This window comes from Phyllostomus hastatus, unplaced genomic scaffold, assembly GCF_019186645.2.
Source record: "Phyllostomus hastatus isolate PE091 unplaced genomic scaffold, TTU_PhHast_1.1 phas_scaffold_385, whole genome shotgun sequence".
Taxonomy (NCBI): Eukaryota; Metazoa; Chordata; class Mammalia; order Chiroptera; family Phyllostomidae; genus Phyllostomus; species Phyllostomus hastatus.
Genome location: NW_025334026.1, coordinates 13,833,300 through 13,852,170, shown reverse-complemented (window position 1 = coordinate 13,852,170; position 18,871 = coordinate 13,833,300). Strand labels below are relative to the sequence as shown.

At 53.9% G+C, this 18,871-nt stretch overlaps 1 protein-coding gene across 1 annotated transcript in view; it reads right to left on the bottom strand.

The window, feature by feature from the left end:
- Positions 1-12,432, bottom strand: part of SRRM3 (serine/arginine repetitive matrix 3) — a 47,412-nt gene extending 34,980 nt beyond the window's left edge. The window contains exon 1 of the mRNA XM_045819453.1: positions 12,341-12,432. The gene's annotated coding sequence lies outside the window, so the exon portion shown is untranslated. The remainder of the gene's footprint in view (positions 1-12,340) is intronic.
- Between the last annotated feature and the right edge of the window lie 6,439 nt (positions 12,433-18,871).

Genomic DNA, 18,871 nt, shown 5'->3' with positions numbered 1-18,871 from the left:
TTCTGGGCCAGACTCCTCTACTCTTTGCTATGTGACCCTGCCCTCTGAACCTCTGATCGCCACCTGTGCTTGGGAGTGTCATCCAGACTCACTCTCCAGGAGAGGAGGGCTCTCAGGGTTTTACAAACCAAAACTGTTCTTTTAGCCTCTCTTCACCCCAAACCCTGCAGGTGTCCTGCCGGTGTCCTGCCGGCCCCTGTCCCACCTCTGTACCCCAGCTCCACCAGGGCTTCTCCTGGGGTACCCCATAAGCATCACCCACTCCCCAGTCCCCACACAGAGCTCTGGGAACCCTGCTCCCCACCTGCCTTAGCCATGGTGCTTGGCTCACAGGTGTCCCTTCCACGTGTTGGTCACCTAGCCAGGGACATGTATGGGGCTCAGAGACCTCCACTGCCCTGGCCCACTAGAGCTCACCTGTCATCAAGTTTGGTCCCTCACCCTCTCTTCTCAACATCGCTCACATTTATTTACTTCCTTCCCTCCTGTTACGGTCTCAGTCCAAGCCCCTCACCGTGGTCCACTCTGGTCTCAGTGTCCTGCCTGCCCCTGCCCTCTGTCCATCCTGTATCAGCAACCTGGGAAGTCAGTCCAGGAGCAAACCAGACATGTCATGCCCTGATGAACAATTTCTAGTGGCTTCTTCCCGTCACCTTGGTTTAAATTCACAAAGTGGCCTGCCTTCAGTCTAGCTGTAATCCACCCCTTAGCAGATTCTCCCTCTTTCTTGCCTCCAGGCCTTTTATTTGCTTTGCCCTTTCCCTGGGACACTCTTCTGACTCCTACACATCCTCAGAGTCCCTGCTCAGAGGCATCACCACCTTCTGGAAGCCTTCCTTAGCCTGTCCAGAGCCCTCGCCACTCACTGTCATCACTGTGGGTTCACGGGCCTGGCTCCCCCGGGCTTGGCGCAGTTTAGTTTTCTGCTCCTGCAGAAAAGTGTCTGCAAAGTGCCTGGGCAGGTGGAGCTCAGTGCATATGGGCAGAACAAATGGAAAACAATTGCAGTGGGAGCTGGGATGGAGGAACACCTGGCACGGCTCTCGATAGAGCCTGTGAGATCACTTCACATTTTGCCTTATGTGATCTCACAGCTTCATCCCTTGCTACGCCTCATCCTGCAACCAACGTCCAGCCCCTCAGCCTCTGTCATCTGTCCCCAAACAAGCATGATGCTCTTTTGTGCTTTTGGTGGCACCCCATGTGGTTCCTTGGTGCTGGAATCTTCTCCTCTTCTTCATCTGGGGAACTTCTACTCATCCTTCAGGGCCCAGCCCAATGTCACCTCCCCTGGGAAGCCTTCCCCACTTCCGAGGAAGGACGAGTCACTCCCTCCTTGACTCCCACTGCTGTTGTCCTCCCCTGTTTAGATACTGAGGTTCAACGTGTAGTTTTCATCCAACCCCTGTTCTAGACTGCGAACCCTTTGAGGACACTGGACGACCTTCATTCAGCTCCTCAGAGCCTCCCCAGCCCCTGGCAATGCAGGAGACACCCTGAAGGTGAGGGGAGAGAGTGCTCAGGCCCAGTGAGAGCTGTGGAGAAGGCAGGCTCCTGGCCACGCTGCTCTGCAGGCTCACCCTCTGATGTGAGTGAGGCTCCCCAGTCTAGAACTTGGCCCAAGCTCCTTGAGGACAGAAGAGAAGAAGCTGATGGGGATAGTTCTGAACATACTCAGATCTCCAAGCCCTGATAATTCTACCTCCAGCACCAGGAGAATGTCTGGATGAGACTGCTAGGCTGCTGGGGGCAATCTGTCAGGAATGCCTGAGAAGGGAAGGAGAGGGGTATGAAGGCACAGGGGGTGGGTAGTCTGCATTTTCACTAGATCAGATGGCAGATTCTACCAACTTGTGGTTAATGGGAGGGTGCCAGGCTGGAATCTGAGGAAGGTCATTAAAAGGATGACCCTTGACCCAGTAGTGGAGGAGCCAGGGGTCACTGCACACTGAACCCACTTCTTTCTGAGTTAGGGTTGCTGGACCAGCAAACCTGGGAGTCACTAATGCTGCGAGCACAGGGCCTGGTCTCTCTCTGAGGCATCCTGTCTTCTACGGAATCCTTGTGAGCTTTCTTAAGGCAAAGGGACATCGTGCTGGTGGGAACTGATATTCTGCACTGTTGTAATTGGTGGACAGATTGACCTGTGTTCAAGAGAGCTAATTAATAAGTCAGTGTCACATTAGACGGAGGTATTTAATGGAGGACCAACTACAGGGCTCTGTCCTCTACCGCTGCTCTGATATGCTCGCCATTGGCTGGAGGGAACTTTGACAACCTAGTGATCAGATTCACAGAGGACACCACCTGGGAAGGCTCCTAAAGGATGGAGGGATCTAAGAAAGTGAAACAGGACAGTGAGAAATGCCACAGTCTGCAGCTGGGTCCCAAACTGACTCTCTAAAATTGGAGTGGGGTAGACATAGTTCAGAAGCAGTGTATTTAGGAAGGATCTGGGGGCTTTCAATGGTCAGGGACTCCATCGTGATGCGGGTGCCAAAAGTACATGTTATCTTATGCCCCATCAACAAAAATACATGCAGGATGAGGAGAAGATGAGAATATACAGGCTACCAGAATCCCTGTCTTTAAATATTTGGAGGATTGTAGGGAATGTAGGCCAAACCTGGCTGAATCTGCTAGGAAACTTGTGACAAATAGGTAGGGCTGCCAGATTTGGCAAATAAAAATATGGAATGGGAAGTTAAATTAGATTTGAATTTCATGAATTTCATCTTTGGGACATACTTATACTGAAAAAAATATTCACTGTTTATGTGAAATTCAAATTTAACTGGGCGTCTTCTACTTTATATGTCAACACTACCCGGGTCGCACCCCAGACCTGCTGAATCAGAATCTCCGCAGGTGAAACTGTTAATGTTCCCCAGGTGATTATGATATAGACTGCAGACCAGCGACTGGGAGCCCTGTCAGAACAGGTGCTCAAGTTTTCTCAGGCCTCAGAGTCACCTGGAGGGCTGCCCCGCCCCTGGTGGCCCGGTCCTGACTCAGCAGATCCCGGGAAATGTCTGAGCGCTGGCATTTCCGACCAGTTCCCGAGTGCTGCCCTTTGGCCGCACGGAGAGAGGAGCGAAGCCCAAGCCAGTCTCTCCCACTGTGGCGCTGCCCCCTTCACAGCCTCACGACTGCAGGCCTTTGTTCCAGAAGACAAAGCCAGAATTCCTGCAGGGAAGTCATGTAGAGCGGACTTCAACTAAGTCCAGGACAGAATTTTTCCCCTAACAATCTAATCTTAACGCCCCCGCCCCTCAAGAAAACCTCGGCGGTTCAGTCCATCCCAGGGCAAGTGCTTCCCGTGGCAGGAGCTGCGCAAACAGGAGGGAGATGCCGTGTTTGCTCAAACACTCCCCCAGCGTCTGCTCCAGCCCTACCCTGTGGAAGGCTGAGGATCTCAAGGTGAACAAGACCCCATCCTGGCCCCCTATTGCTTTGGGAAACCAATAGGTGCCGGGTGTAGTAGTGTGATCAAACGGAATCTGAGGAGTGTCTGCAGCCTTGCCTGGTTGCTCAGGGCAGGCTGCCCAGAGGGGGTGCAATGGCTGGAGGCAGGGACAGCGGGGCAGGTGAGACCTGAGCAGAATTCAAGAAATAGACAGACTTGGCAAAACGTGATGGATGTGGGGTGGGGGCAGGTGTCTTGGATGACAACACCTTGGGTGAGCAGGTGGATGGTGCAGCCATTGACTGTGATGGAGGACATGGAGGGCAGATGGAGAGTGTGTGAAGGGTGAGGGTCTTGTGGGGGTCCAGCAGGCAGATACGAGATCTAGAGCTACAACCCTAACCTTGATCCTAACTTGCCAAAGTCCCTGGGGACACTGATGCCATCTTTGGAGGCCCAGGAAGTCTTTTCTCTGCCGCTGATTGGCTGTGAGACCCTGAGCAAGTGTTTCCTGGTCTCCTGGACAATGTGGGGAGCGGGGCTGGTCTCAGAGACCCCACAGCTCCTTCCCTGCTCTGGTAGTGCTACTTACACAGGTACACCGCCAAGCTTTCAGCCCACCCCCTTCCTGCTGATGCAGCCAGGGCCAGAGCCACAGCAGCCATCCTCAGCACTCAGCCCGAGGCCGTCCCCAGCATTGGGTCAGGTCCCAAGGGCAAGCCCAGATGCGGGCCTGCCAAACCCTTGTGCAGATTAAGTCATGTGGCTCTAAGTGGTTAAAGAGCCAGACCTCTGATTCCCAAGCCTCAGGGCTGTGTCCCTGGGCTTGCCTCCTACTACCAGACCCAAGCCTGGGTCCCCTGAGCAGACCTGGCCTGCTCAGGATGGAGTGCAGGATGGAACAGTCTGGCTGCTGGTACCTGCAAGTCCAGCCCTGCTGGTAGAGATTAATTGAAGGTGAAACAGTCCATCTGTACTGCAGAGTCCAGTCTGCTGACAGGCATGGCCTCCCAGCTAATGAGATCGTCACTCATTCCGGGGCTCAGAAGGGTGGGATTCACAGAGCGGTAGTGACCTGGCCAGAGCTGGGAGGGCGAGCAGTGAACGACATACGTGGCTGAGGGGGAGATTGGGCTTTGCCCTGGGCAACCCTGTTTTGAGTGGGACACAGGGGTATGCTCTTTGGGAACGCATAACACCTTATCATGTGACTTAAACTCCGTGCCTCGATTTCCTTGCCTATAAAATGTAACCAATAACAACACCCTGGCCCAGAGGTTTGTTGTAGAGTACGAATGTATGAGAAATGGTACCACAGCGCCTAGCATGCAATGAATGTCTCATAAATGGTGCCAGTGGTCATTGTTATTTGTCAGTGGTGACTGTCCTGGTTTGGACATGTGGGTGTGAGGAGTCCCCAGACATCCAGGGGAAGATGTCCAGGGGCCTCAGATCGTGGAGCTGGCACTCAGGAGGCTGAGGTCAGGTCCGATTTGGGAATTGTCCTGACATAGCTGGAGACTGAGTCAGGACAGGGAACAGGTTGTTGCTCATGGAGGGAGGAAAGCAGATACAGGAGCTCGGGGCAGGCTGTGGGTGTCACTCTGAGGAGCTGGCTGAGGGGACAGGGGCCACTTTCCTACTGCTGGCCTCAGCAAACTTCTCCCCTCCCCATCTCACTCCCAGCACCTCATGGCACCGACCCAAGGGCCCCCTTTGCTCCTGGGGCTCAGAAGCCTCTCTCGGCAGGGGGCAGCACTCAGTGCCCCAGGGGCCCCTTTCCCTGCCCCAACCTGCCAGAGACCTACCTCCCCAGTGATAATGCCCGGACTCAGGGCCTCCACACCCTTGAATGTACAGGTTCCCACAGCTTCAAGTAAGCTCTCGATCCACAGCCACACACAATGTAACTGCATTCTTGCTACTAAGGCCTTTCTGTTGCCTCCCATATGCCCAGGAAAACGGGGTGGGGTGGGGTGGACGAGGAGCACTGGATTTGGAGTCAGAGGACTTGAGCTTGAATTCTGGCTCTACCACTTCTGCTGGGTGATCAGGGAAAGTCATTAAACCCCCTGAGCCTCACTATTCTCATTTGTAAAGCCAACACTCTTTACCTCATGATGCGGTGGGGTCATTTATTCTTTGAGTAACAAGCTTGTTGTGCAGGCAGATTCTAATTACACCCTCTTCCCGCACCCTGACCTGGTACTGGGGAAGCAAATAAGAGACCAGAGAAGGTCAGCTTGGCCTGGGATGGTCAGGGGAGGCTTCACCAAGGAATCGGTGTTTGGACTGGCCCCGTGGAAGATGAGTTGCTCCACGTGAGGAAGGGGGAGCCCAGGTGGGAGACAGGGTAGACGGGAGGCAAGGGCAGGCAGGGCGCAGGGCTCTGGGGCTGAGAGGACCAGAGGGGAATGGAGCATGATGGGGACCTGCCTTCTCATTAGGTAGGGGCTGTGGACACAGTGTGAGCCCTTCCAGAGAAAAAACCCAGTGTGGGAGAGAGGTAGGGAGGGACGTGCCTCCTGAGTTTCCTGGAGGAAAAAAAATTCTTTGTAACTGTCAGGAACGTGATGAAACTGACAAACACACATGAAACCACGTACTTAGATTGTAAAACTAAGTCTGGGTCTTTGTAAGAATGAGTGTCAAGATTTTGTCAGGCTGGGGGAGAAAACCCATCTCCACCGTGTCCAGGGAAGCTCAGTGTGTCTCGCCCCACCTCAGTTCCCGGCCCTGGAGCTGCGGTGTATGGGGGGAGGAGCATAGCTGGGAGGTCTTCAAATGTTTGTAGTTGGTTTTTTTTTAAGATTTTATTTATTTTTAGAGAGAGTGGGAAGGAGAAAGAGAAGGAGAGAAACATCAGTGTGTGGATGCCTCTCATGTGCCTGCTACTGGGGACCTGGCCCACAACCCAGGCATGCACCTTGACTGGGAGTCAAACTGGAGACCCTTTGGTTCGTCAGCCTGCGTTCAATCCACTGAGCCACACCAGCCAGGGCTGGAGGAGAGATCTTAAAGGGTAAGTAGAAGCTGGTGGGACAAAGAAGGGGAGTAAGGATGTCTTGGGTAGAATGTGGGGTGTGTGCAAAGAAAACATAGAGGAAAGAGCATGGGCTTGTGTAGAGCGGAGCCCAGTGGATGGGAGGGGACAGAGGCTAGGGCTGTACCCTGCAGGCCGTAGGGAGCCAGTGAAGGCTATTGAGCTGGAGAGTTCATGGTCAGATTTGCATTTTGAAAAGGTCTTCTGTGCCTTCACTTTTGCTGGCCCTTGCCCTTTAGAGAGAGGTGTCACTCTAGCTCCACATTAACCCAGTCCACATTCATCAAGGTGGACCTAAGACTTGGAATGCATTAACAAATAGGCTCCATTAAAAAAAAAGAAACCTCAAGATGAACATGTGCGGATCAGCAAGAGGCAGAAGAGGAAGCCTGGGCTCAAATCACTTACTGTGTGTCCTAAAGTGACTCAGCCTCTGGGCTCAGTTTCCTCATTTGTAAAATGGTGTTAATACTAGTAACCCCCTTAGGGTTTAAGGAATTAACCCTTAGTGAGTTAAGGGTACTCACTATGTTCTACATGTGAGTATTAATTTCTCATGACCATAACCAGGGGTGTCCAACCTTTTGGTGTCTCTGGGCCGCACTGGAAGAAGATTTGTCTTGGGCCACACATTAAATATGCAAACACTAATGAAAACTGATGAGCAAAAAAAAGATTTTAAGTAAATTTACGATTTTGTGTTGGGCCACAACCAGTCTAAACCACGACAGGGGTGCGATAACCAGTGAGACATGTAGGTCAGCATAAATCAGAACAGATCATGTAGATAATTGACCATTCCAAATCAGTACCAACTTGTGAAGACTAGTAGCCAACAAGGTCACTTTCCCCAGATAGCAACCCACATGGACCAGCAGAGACCAGCATTCGCTGGTGAGAAGATGCTGCAGGGTGAGGCCTGGGAGGAAGGGCCGGGCAGGCCGGCAGCGAGAGGGTTAGCAGAGTGAGCTTCCTCTCTGCCTCCTGGGGACTCTCGGGAGGGCGGGAGGCGCTGGCACTGCTGCTTGTTACCCAACCCTCCAGAAGACGCTGTGGGGGAGGGGAGAGAGAGGGAGAAATGCTGAAAGCCTGCTTTTCAATTATTCAGCAGCCAGAGCTTCCTGCCGCCCCTGTCGGAGCCAGAGGAAGTCCTTGGCCAGAGTCCCCGGCTGGGTCTGGCTGGGCTGGTGCAGTTCTGGTTGCAGGAGAGGCAGGCAGCCGGGCCCACAGAGATGCTGGCACCACAGCCTGGCCCTGCGTCACAGTGCCCCTGGTCTCTCTCCTGCCCTCCCCTATCCAGCCCTGTGCTGGGCCCAGGGGTCCCTGTGCAGGGCTCGGAGCTGTCCCTTTCCCTGCAGTCTTGGATTGTGCTGTGAAACAGAGGTGTGGGGATGGCCAACTTCCCAGAGCCAAAATGGAGTACCCAGAGCAGGCAAGGGAAGGAGGGCAAGCCCACTGACCGCAGGAGAAAGTCCTTCAGCCCCCACTGCGCTCTCGGACTTCTGGCACTCTGCTCCACACGAGAACACACTAGTCTGTGCTGTCCTGTCTGCCTGGAATGCTCTTACCCTTTCATGCATCCTCCAAGACTCTGCTCAAGCATCACCTCCTCAGTGAAGCCTTCTGTGACTTCCCCCGGGGGGCACACCTCTGCTGTGCTCCTGGAGCCTCACCCTCTCGTTGCCACTCACAGCATTTATCTCGTTCTGTTGCGACCGGTTACTGCCTGGCCAAGTAGGGGCTCTCCAAGGGCAGAGACCGGGTAGCCTTCATCTTCCTGTCCCTGGTGCTCAGCACAGAGCTTGGCACAAAGCAGCCATCTGTGAACATTGGTTGAAACCCAAACTGTTTGCGCTGATGGCAAACTCACTGCTTGCTTTTCATCACTGCCTTCTCCCGGGACCTCAGTGAAAAACGGTACCTAGTTCCCGCTCTCAGTATGCCTAGACTTTGTGTGCTGGCATTTGCAGGGGCCACATCGTCACACACTTTGTAAGCACTGGAGTCCAGCTCTGTCTTTGAAGGATTAGGTTGGGCCAGCCTGGCATCCAGGCTCCTGCCCATCATCAGCCTAGGGCCCCTGTTCTTGTTCCTTTTGGCTCTGATTTGGGTTCTCAGAACAGAGGATCTGAGTGGCAGATTCCAGGGACAAGGAAGCCTCATTGTATGCTCCCCAAACAGGGGCCCACAGTACAGGCAGTCCCCCTAGGTAAGACCAGTGCAGACCACTGTAGCCCAGAACAGACCACGGGGAGCCTGAATCAGACTACATACATCAACAAAGGATGGTGGAGAACTTGCAAACCAATGTAAACCAGTGAGAGAGACCAGTGGAATAGGGCAGAGCATGCAATACTGGTCACTGAAAATAATACAAACGCATTCCACCCAGCAGACAGACCTGTATGAACCAGTACTGATACAAAACAGACAAGCGGTATTTTAGTCCCCTCTGCACTCTAGTGGAACGAAGGAATCCCTGTCCCCACTTAGCCCACTCTGCCCCTCTTCTGGGTGCTTCCCGGCCTTCAGGAAGCTGTAGCCTCCCGGCCAGGGAGCAGGCAGCTTCCTTGTGGCTGCCTGAGCTAGACTGGAGATTCAGGATGGGAGCCTGAGAAAGGACCTGTGCATGGCTGAGCTGTCACTGATAGCCTGGGCTGTTGTGGAGGTGGTGATCTCTGTGTCCTGGGGAGGGTGTGCTCCAGAGGGCATTGGTGAGGCGTCCTAGGGAGAACCCCTATGTACCAGGACTCCATGCTCTCTGAGGACCCTCCCATGCTGGCCTCTGGGGGTGACCCTGGGGTGAAGTCAGAGGAGCCCATATACTCTCACCAGTTCCATACCCCCTTTCCTCCACCTCTTCCCCCTCCCCGTCCCCGGGATCCAACCCTCCCAGGTTCACTCCTAGGAGCTGGGTGGAGGAAAGGAAAGGTGACCTAGAGGCTCTATAACTAGATCTCTTTTCTTTTTGGGGCCTCAGCGTCCTCATCCAGATGGCGAGTTAGGAGCCTGGGACGAGGGCAAAGCTGGGCTCTGAGTCCCTGACAGTCCAAGATTGAGAATCATCAAAATTGGGCGGTGATGTGTCTCCCCAGGAGCCGTCAGCAGGAAGGGAGTGCTGGACAGACAGATAAGGCCCTTCTACCCACTGGGGCAGGGTACAAGAGAGGCCAGGGGCAGCTGCTTCCACTGCCCACACAATCTCATTATGGAAAATTCCCGCTATTGACTCAGCTCTAATCAAGCTGGCTGCCCTGGGCATCCCCCCCAGGTTTCTGCTGGGCCGGGAGAGATCAAAGAGAGCCGGGCTGGGGGCTGGAGCCTCAGCTGCCATTCTCATCGATCCAGATGCGCCTCTTGTTGCTAGGCAACAGCCTCCAGTCTCTCCTGGTCCTTCTTCCCCCAGGGGCTGCAGGGTAGGGCAGTTAAGAGGGTGGAGGGAAGACCCCACGTTCACTCTCCAGGTTTTCTCTTACCAAGCTAGAGATCTCTGTCGCCAAATGGGGAGCCCCTCCACCTGCCAGGAAGTGCTCCCCATTCTGGAAGCTTGACCCTCTTACTAAAATGGACCCCTTTCTCCCCTCGCATTAGTATTCATCTCTAGAACACTCAAAACCCACACCTCCTCTGCTCTATGTAAGCACGTGGTCAGGAATACAGACCAAGGGTTCATCAGAGAGGAGAGGTGACCCTTGGGGGGCGGTCAGTGACAAAATCAAGATGAGACTGCAGGCCACCAACTTTCAGCTCAGCGTTGGACTAGATGTGAGAGCCATTTAATCTGGAGAGAATGGCTCTGAAGACAAATTCACACTCTCAATTTTGAGTGGGTTGGCTTTTTTTTTTTCTTTTTCCAAAGCGTAGGATGAATTTCATAGTAGTTTTTTCTTTTTTGTTTCAAGTGCTATAATTTAAAACTGTAAGTTGTTCTTTAAAACAGACATAAAAATGTAGTATGGGTTTTGGGGGCTGAAATTGACTAAATAATGCAAATCTGATCATTTTATTACAGTTTAATATTTTGCATATTTTATCTACCCGATGCTGCTCATCCGCCCTCTTTTTAAACTGCATATGTACAATTCATCCCAGCAGTTGTTACGTGGTGACCTACTTATATCGTGGCTTATTTAGGATTTTATTGTTTCTCCCCTTCCGAGGCCTTTACAGCCCCTAGGGATCAAAAGGATCGGGCTCTTCCCTCATCAAACTTTTTTTTAAAGTACAACTAAGGAAGACGGGGAGGTGATGTATTTCCCAAAGTGTGAAGAGCCAGAACTCATTCGCCTGAGGACCCAGCCCGCAGAACTGCCAAGAGGTGCACTGGCCTTGGGCAGCCAGCTGTCCTGGCGTCCTTGGTCTTGCCACTGCCGGCCACCTGCTCCTCCCAGCCCCACAGCACAGTGACAGCTCCTCCCTGGCTCCCTGGCCCAGCCCCAGTCACGCACTTCAACTCTGAGAGGTGCAGCTTTCCAGGGTCCTTGACAAATGGTAGCCAATTAATGTCAATTAATCTGATTAACCTAAATAGTTAATTAAGCAGTTAATTAAAAACATCGTTGACAATAACCTTCTATTCCTGAGGGAGTGTGGTGGGAGGCGTGAATGGTGGGGAGGGGGGTTTCTCCTTGCTCCGGGAAGGGGCAAGCCCCTGAAGGTTAGATTGGGAGTGAGAGCTGCTCCTGCAGCTGCGACTTCTCCTGGTCTCCACCTTGCTCTGCCATCGGCCCACAGAGCTGCCATCAGGTTGTCCAACCCTACCCCAACCACAAGCTCTCTCCCGGCCCCTGGCCAGTGTTGAGAGGGTCTGAACTCAATGGGAGAGGCTTAACTTCAGCTCAACAAAGGAGGGAGAAAGGCCTTCTTTCTGGGAAATGTTCATCCTCGAATCCCTGAGAGGAGTCCTGGCCTTTGCTGCCACCACCCCCACCCAGACCACACACCTCACAGCCTGCAGCCCCATTAAGACCAGAGACTTCCCCACGCCATAGAGCAGCCCTGGCAGGGAACTGCCATCCTTAAGCCCATCCTACAGATGGGGAGACAAGCACCTCCCATCTGCCACACCCTCTGCTTGCACTGGGGACCTGCAACCATGAATAACATAGGGCCCCTGCCCTCAAAGAACTCCTAGTCTGGGGCATCCCGGAACAGTGCAGCCTCTGTGGTCCTACCGCATCTCTGCTGGGCGATGCAGGTACGTCCCAGTACCCTCCACTGTGGCCTGGCTCCTTCACAGGATGCTGCAGGGACTAGATGAGTCAGCGCACCCAAAGCCCGCAGAGCTGTGGCTGGCACATGGGAAATGCTGGAAGAGTGTTCCTGAGGATTATTGAGGGAGATGGGAGGGTGGACGACCAGCCAGGACAGAGTGTAAAAGGAACCAAGAAGGAAATAGCACCGGGCACTTGGGGGGACACGGAGGAGAGGGCCCGGAACAAGCATTGCACAGAAGACATGCGAGCAGAGTCTGAAGTTCAAGGAGGTAGAGGAAGAGGAAGAAGGGAATCCAGCTGAACGGAGCAGCAGGCGCAGAGCAACGAGGTACCCATTCTCAACTCTAGCATGTGCAGCCACCTAGGAGCTTTTGAAAATGCAGGCCCCCACCTCCCCAGCCCCACCCTCAGATTCTGAGTAGATGGGTCCCAGGAATCTGCTTTTCATAGAATGTTCTGGAAATGCTCAGGCAGGACTCTGCACACAGAGACCATGGTTGCTGCGGTTCTGGATGTCCCTGGTTGGGAGGAGCAGAGCCGCAGCAGGAGAGGCACCAGGCCATGTGATTCGTGTCCTGAAAGCACACCGCAGGCCCCCCTGCTCTCTCCATCTGTCCAGATCATGCTCGTCCTTCGGGGGTGACCTTCCTGAAACAGTTCTGGCTGTGTGCTTACCTGCTTGAGACATCCCGTGGTTTCTCTGCTGCTACAGGAGAACGGTTGGGCTCCCCCGCCTCACGCTGAGGTCCCTCATGAGGCCTCTCTCCAGCCTGGTCCTTTGCCCCTCAGGCCAGGCCCTGATTCTCCAGCCACACTGTATCCCCAGTGCCTGGTGCTCTTTCCTCCTCCATTATTCTGCTCATGCTGTTCCCTCTGCCCGAAGTACTATTCCCTTTTTTCTCCCCCTGGCAAACCTGTACTCATCCTATGAGGTCCATCAGTGAATACTGGCTCCAAAGTCACCCAGGCAAGGCAACCCCCCCACCAACCAGTTGCCCAGCAGCCATGGGGATGCTTCCACATAACCATATTCCATCTCAAACATCACCAGTTTAGTGGTCTTGCTCCTCATGAGACTGACCGTAGCTCCTCCCTTTCTCCAGTGCCTCCCTCAGGGTTTGGGGATAATAAAGATAACTGAGCCTTCAGTTCAGAAAATGTTTGATGAGTGAATGAATGACCATCTATGCTTTCTAATGTATGAGAGGCAAGGGACAGAGGACAGAAATTGGGAGGCAGAGAGGTGCCCCTCCCTTATTGGAAACAGTAATGGGTGGGTCACAAGGACCAAGAAGCATGTGTCACACCGTGCCAAACAGGGAGGGAAGACAGGACAGCCCAGAGGCAAGGTCTGCGGAGTGTCCCAGCTTCCCTACCATCCCGGAAGGGGTGGCTGGGCTCCTCCGCCAGTCCTGAGGCTTACCCACCCCAGCCTGGGGCTCCCTGTCTGACACTGAGGTCTGTGCCAGCAGCTGGGACAGGTGTGGGAGACAGATGCCTCACTCCTCACCCTGTCCCTGCTCCACGGGTCTTTCTTTCTTCCTGAGCGAACCCAGCCTGGAGCACGGGCACACACATCCCTGTCAAATCTTCCAGAGCAGTGTCTCCAGTACCTGTCCCTCTCTCACTGTGCCGTCACCTCCTCCCCAGCCTCTCTGTCCTTGGTCTCTTTCTCCCCGTCTCTCCTCCCCTCACCAAATGTAGCCAGAGTGGGCTTCCTAAAGTGCACATCTGACTGTTTGTGACTCTGCTCCAAAGCCTTCCGTGACTCCCATTCATTTCCAAACAAATCACTAGCTGTCTCAGTGGTTTTCAAGATCCTTCCAGACTTGGCCCAGCCTACTACTCCCCCTGGCTGCCCTCTCCTCCCAGGAGTGCCCTCTGTGCTGTGACTACATTCAGTCGTTCACTGTCTCCTTAATTCACCAGAACTTTCGTGCTGTTGTCCACACTGTCCTCTGGAGCGCCATGCATCTGCCGGCTCTGTCTGGTACCTTCACTGTCATTCTCCAAGGACCCTCTCCCAGGAGCCTCCTCTGGCTGCCACATCACTGTGGGCATCTTAGTCCCAGCAGAATCTCAACAGGTCGTCACTATCAGTGTCCTCAGGCCTCCCTCTCCCACTAGTCTGGGAGCTCCTCAAGGTCAGGGAGTCAGTGCTCCTGCTGTGCCCAGAAAATAGGGGCGCAGATAGATGTTGCCTGAGTGGTCACACACTCACAGGACCAGCTTCTCTGTGGAGCGCACTGGGCATTCTCCTTTCTCAGGAGCTTTCACACCCATTGCCAGTTGCTTCTCATGCCACACCTGGAGGAAAGTATCACGATGACCATTTTACAGGAGAGGGAAAGACCTGGCTGTGGAGATCGGGGCCCAGATGAGATCTGGGCCCAGAAGATTGGCAGTTGCCTGATTTCCAGTCCTGAACTCTTCTTTCGGAGGTCTTGTTACATCCAGGCCCTCCCCCTTCTTAGGGGATGTAAGACTTTCTCATGCTTCCCCTCCACGCAGAAGCCTTGGCCCTACCCCCCTTGGCACTGGCAGTGGGTGGACTGAGGAAGCAGGCCCCCTCAGTCCCTGGCTGACCCGGTCACAGGCCCCCAAGCCAGCTTCTTGGGGAGAAACCGCAGCAGCCAACAGGCCCAGAGGGTGTGCCCCACCCAGGAGAGGAAGCGAGGGGCAAGCTTCTCCCTGCAACTTTCACTGGCTCCCTGAGAAGCAACTCCCCCCCGCCCGCCCCGTGCCCAGCCTTCACGAGGCCATTAAAAGAAAGCTTTTTGAAGAATCTTTAAAAGCACCAGAAAGTTCTCATGATGGAATAAAAAAAGAAGATACCGGTTTCCCCCAACAGCATGTTCCCAGTTATTTAAGTCTATGGATCTGTGAACACGTGGAAAAAATCCTGGAAGGAAATTCTCCCCTTTGCTTTGCTCACAGTGGCTGTCTTTGGGTGGTAAGACTACTGTCGATCCCTATTTCCTTCGGTTTCTCTATTTCCAAGTCTTGTGCAATAAAGATGTGTCGTTTTTCAAATCAAAAGACTTCAAAGAAGGTTACTTTTACATGTCTCCATTCTGGGGAGTCCTGGGGAGTTGTTCAAAGCCACAGGCTACACTCAAAGCTAGAAAGTGGAAGGCCAAGAGCTTCCCCGTGCAGAAAGTGGCCTGTACCCCGATGTCCAGTTCGCTGGGCCCAGGCTGCCTCATGGTCCTCCCAGGCCCCGGCAGGATGCTAAGGGAGCAGTGGCACTGGCCGCCAGCTCCAGCTGGCACAGCGGCCTCTGCAGTGGGCAGCAGGCCAGGGCGGGGGCGGCAGGAGGCCGAGCCAGGCTGACTGCCCAGGAAGCAGTGCTGCAAATGAATAGGCTGGCTGGCTTTTGGTGACGGGATGGGAGACCCTGGGTTTTGAGGGCTGCTCTGGAGCCAAGGACCACATGGCTGCTGAGGCCTTCCTCCCAGGTCAAAAGTCAGCCTGGGCAACCTTGAACTGGCACATCTGCCTGGGACCCCTGAGAGACCCATTCTGGATGGGCTTGGCCCCTGGGGATGGAGCTGTTGCCCTCCTGTGCTCATGACCCAGAGGAAGGTGAAGGGGCAGAAACCCAACGGTGTTAGCAGGCACTAAGCCACCATGAACGTCTAGTCTGGGTCTGGCTGGGGTCTCTAAAAGAGCCCCTTGTGCCAGAGGCCCCTCTGGGTCTCCGCCCTCTCACTGCTGTCTCTGTTCCCTCATCGAGCACCTCTCAGCCCCCTCCCTCTCTGAGCCCACTCTTACTGAGTGCCCTCTCTCTGATCTTTTCTTTCCTCATTAAACCCTTCCTCTTCTCTGAGCTCCCCATCCCTTCACTGAGCCCAGGTGTTGGAATTAAGAAGGAACTTCTCCATTTCTTGTCTGGCTGCCCCTCCCCACTGGGCCTGGACTAGTTGCCATACCGACCCACCTCCTCTGCAGGCCCCTGCATCCTCTCTTTAGAGCATCAGCTGCAAAATCCCTCCCTGCCCCCAAGGCTCCAGGAATAAGCCTCAGCCACCACACCCTGCTGCTTCCCTGGACAAGGGGCCTGTACATGTGTGTCTTGGGGCCTCCTGGACTTTGGCAAACAGCTCTGGCAGGTGTGTGCAGGGCATGTTCAGTGTCCTGGGCCAGAAGGGCTTCAGCCTGGGATCTCCAAGTGACCTACCAGGCCTCTCCAAGTCATATTTTCCCCCTTGAGTTAATCCTCAAGTTTGTAGGTGGGAGGGATGGGTGCATTTTAAATCTCAGCTCCAATGAATAAATCAAACCTGAAACCCTGGAGATGACTTCTATTTCTGCAGATGGACCCACAGGCTTCCTGACATACAGATTTATAGAGCAGACAGATTTTAAAATCTTGGTGCTGGTAGGGCCTTTGGGATCATCTAGTCAAGCCCTACCATGTTGTGGTTGAGGACACTGAGGCCCAGAGAAGGAAGGGCCCTGCTCAAGGTCATACAAGAAGACAGGGTCAGACATGGCTCCAGAAAGAAAGTCTTTGGACTCCTGTCCTAGAGCCCTTCTGTTACCTCCAACATGTGCCACCCTCCAACTCCCGCTGACCTACTGTGCCCTGGCTGACCCTCCCCCAGGAGAACCTGAAGAACTGAGGACAGAGTGGTGTTGTGGAGGCCACACTGGGCCCCTGAGGCAGTGGACTAGGGTTGCTCCACGACTTTGCTCCATGACCTTGGGGAAGTCATGTCGCTACCAGACCTTGTTTTGCTCCTCCGTGAAAAGGACCAGGTTATGTGAGGATGAAATGAAGTAATGTAAGTGAGGTGACAGGTCTGTGGCAGGGGCTCAGAGTGTGTCTAGGAGTTAAAGAGGAAGGTGGGCTCCCCCATCTCCTCTGCAGAGTCCTGGGCTGGCTGCTGGCACAGGAGGAACTATGATTCTGCCCCTGGGGGCAGTATGAAGTGGTCAGAGGAAGAGAGAAAAGTCAGTAGGGGAGGCACATGCCAGCAATGGGGCAGTTGCTCATGACCAAGGCCCCACTTCAGAGGGTGAGGACTAACTGCTTCAGAAAGGAACTGGCAGTCACCGGCTTGCCGAGGTCAGCAAAAGGCTGGCAGGCCTAGGATGTGAGAAGTGGGTGCAGCAGTGAGCAGATGGGCCTGTCAGATCCCCGTGTCCCCTTTGGCAGGCATGACAGTGGCGGGGGGTGGGTTGAAGTGGGGGCACTCAGCTGGCCAGTTCAAAGCACATTCCACCTCCAAATATCCCAGCGACCTTGAGGGAGTCAGCTCCTCCCTGCATTGCACACCTTCACCCATATGCCTCAGGCTTTCCACCTGGAACACTGGCAGCATGAATCAAGAAACTGACATTTAACTGGGCCTTGATATCAAGGGCCTGGGACAGGTCTGCCCTAGGGAAGACAGCTTGTGTGGCTTCATGACCTTGGGAAAGTCACTCAATTCTTGTGTTTTGGCTGTGAAATAGGGACAATGATGGCTTTCCTGTGAAGTTTTTGTGGGGATTAACTGAGTCAGCTGTAGCATTGTGCCTAGCATGGAGCTTGGTATCAGGCCCTCACCCAATGTCCACCTCCTCTGGGGAAAGAGAAAGATGTGTTTTAGACAATGCTGAAAAATTTTCCACCTCCTCCTTAAGAAATTCTTACTTGCATTTAATTTACTAACACTTGCCCAGTGTTTTACAGCTTAAAAATAGTTTCTCATCCACTATGTGGATTATTTCTTTGAACAATAAAGTAGATGCTATTAATGCTATACAGTACTTGTTTTACAAATTGGGAAACAGGCTCAGAAAAGTTATGTGGCTTTCTGAAGTCGCATAGCTTAGGTCTGAACCCATGTCTTTCAGACATCAGAATCCATGACTCCAAACCCACACCCCCCTCACCTCTTAAAATCCAATCAAGTCTTTATTCACTCTTCAAGAATTCTTACCTCACCCCTCACAGGAGAGTGGGATGGGGTATAAAATTAGGGAACCAAGAAGCTGGTGTTGTGTGGGAGCAACTTCCCAGCCATCTTGGTCCTATTTTTGGCTGAGAAGAATCTGGCACATGCTGGGAACATGACCTTAAGATGCCCCTTGACAGAGAAACTCCAGCCCCTGTCTTGCTCTTCATCAAAGTGTCTGCCTTTTCTCTTGACTCAGGACAAAAGAACAGCACAGGCTCCCTAATGCCAGAAGTAGGTGAGTGAGTGAGGTCTTAGGGGAGTGAGGACTTATGGCTAGGACAGAGCACAGGTATTGGAGCACCAGGCCAGAACTGGCTGCCCTTCTCTTGCTCTCCCCCAAATCCATCCCCACAATGAACCTGCTGCCAGAAGCAGGAACTGCAGGAGGCTCAACACTGTCCAAGCGAAAGCCCTGGGAGGGAGGGGGAGGAGGATGCAAGGCAGAGGCTGCGTCTCTTCTCTCATCTCTCCTTTATACCAGGAATTTTCTTTAGGTTTGGGCCCACTCTGAGCCCCAGAAACTCTCCCTGGGCATCCAGAAAGCCTACAGAAACCTCCCTAAACTCTTAGTGGCTATTTTCACTTCAGTGTCCTCCATCCTCTTCCCAGTGGGAGAGTAAATGGCATTCTGTGTGAGAGACCCAGTTCTCATTGCCAGCTCCTGCCTCCCCAGAGGCATACAGGCAGGTGAGAAAGGGGCCAGGTTGTCCCTTGTGCTGCCACTCCCTGCTGGACAGAAGCCCAGCATTCAGGTGGGGCCCTGCTTCCTCCACCCCTCCCAGTGACCAGCATCTCCACAGGGTCCCTGCAGCGGTCTCTCCCTTCCCTAGGGAGCAAGTCCTTCTCCTCAGTTGGGGGACGGTAATTGGACTGCAGCTGGGCGGCTCTCCAGCATTCTCATGGGGCAGGCTATAGTCATTTATGCCCACAAGAGTCCTGTCCATGACCCCGCATGGCTCTCACTTTCTCCATTCCTGTCTGTGAAATGAGCAACGTCCCTCATCTCTGTTCCCCAGGTGCCTCGCATCTCCGACCAAACACTCTAGCAGTCCCCCAACCTACCCTCTGGTGGGGTGGTCTGTAGACTCGGAGCACCCCAGCCCAGCTGGGAAGGCCCGAGGTTTGACTCAGCCCCAGCCCCTCTGGGAAATGCCCCCACCCCACCAGGGGCTCTCACCTCCTTGCTGACCGCTGCGCTCCGCCGGGCGCTCGAGTCAGGACCTTCGGCCCCGCTTGTCCGGACCTCCTCCGGGCCGGC